Source organism: Cebus imitator, unplaced genomic scaffold (assembly GCF_001604975.1).
Source record: "Cebus imitator isolate Cc_AM_T3 unplaced genomic scaffold, Cebus_imitator-1.0 Scaffold88, whole genome shotgun sequence".
Classification (NCBI taxonomy): Eukaryota; Metazoa; Chordata; class Mammalia; order Primates; family Cebidae; genus Cebus; species Cebus imitator.
In genome coordinates, this window is record NW_016107403.1 from 6,178,227 (window position 1) to 6,179,741 (window position 1,515).

The window sequence follows — 1,515 nt, forward strand, 5'->3', positions numbered from 1 at the left end:
AAAAAAAAAAAAAAAAAAAAGAAAGAAATAGACAATAACCCATTGTTTATCCACCTCTTCTACCCCCTGCTCACTCCCTAATGTCTCCCACCCCTCCTTTCTGCCTACCCTGCTTCGGGGAGGTAGTGTCTATTTCTACCTTTCTCAGGTTCCAGCCAAACTTACTCCCTAAATTTGAAGCCTGGTAATGGCTAGGTTGCGGAAACAGCCAATACCAAGTTCGGAATAAAGGAATTGCAGCATTTAAAATTTTTCTTGGAGTCCAAGAATTAAATCTATATCCAGTCTTGTGACAGGATGGGAAAATGGCTCCTATTAATTGTTATCATTATCATTACTATTATTTTCTTTCGGAAGAGTACGATTGAAGTTAAGGAGTTGCCTAATTTTAATTTTTAAATTAATGTTTTGTTAATTAAATTTAATACGTTTAAATAAAACTTAATTTAAAATTAAAGTTAATTTTGTAGTGACCGATATTTAGAGAAATAGATACTTCAAATCTAAAATCAGGATTCCTTTGACAAATCTAAATATCTAACACAGGGGAACTGAAATGGTAATACAGCTCTGAAGCTATAGCAAGACTTCTCTTGGAATACTAATGGTGATCAACTTCCGATTCTATTTCTCTAAGCAAAGCTAAACCGGATTCTGAACACGTTCTTTTCCTTTCTCCCCATCAATTCCATGCCTTGCTTTTCTACCCCTTTTCTCTTTTAAAATTTCCAATGAATGTAAGCTCTATTCAACAGATTGTTTTAGTAGCTAAGGTGTCCTCATTTCTAAGTCAGAAACTGAATTTCAAACAATTAACGTCTACTTCGTTACATAAAAATAACTGCGTGTGTATGTGTGGTGTATAGAAAAAGAATATTTTTTATGAGCTTGCTATTCCTGTTAACTATGCAACTGAGATGCACTCATTTCCAGGTATAGCCACTTTCTCAGCAGACGACACTCAATTTTCATTTAGGCTTGAATTGCTCAGAACAGCACTGCCTTCCCAAGCTCCCACCTGGTAGTCCTTAGGCATAAATTAAGTTGGTCCTCAAAAAAATTCAAATGTGGTACAATATTTTTTACGAATATGATGGGAAAGGGGGAGGTGGAACGAAATCTGGGCACTGTGCAAGAAAAACAAGAGGAATGAATAAAGTTGAAGAAATCCAATACATTTTGTTTCATTTTGAAGACTCTGTTTTCTTGAGGTTTCCTAAAACAGGATTTAACCTATTTCGTTTGTACTATATCTCTCTCCCTGCAGGCCCTCAATATGCTACTGTTGTTCAATATGTGTTAATTATAGTACTTGCAGTTGTTCTCTGTAATGGAAAATTCTATCATTATCTATGTTACCTTCTTTCCCAGATTTCCCCTCAGCTGCAGGACATGAAGTAACAAGAGTGGGAGTGGTTTGAACCAGCTTATATAAACTTTCGCATGAACTGTAATATGTAACATTATTCCTGATAAACTGATTGTATTCAAGCTTAAGGAGCTGACAAATAAAAA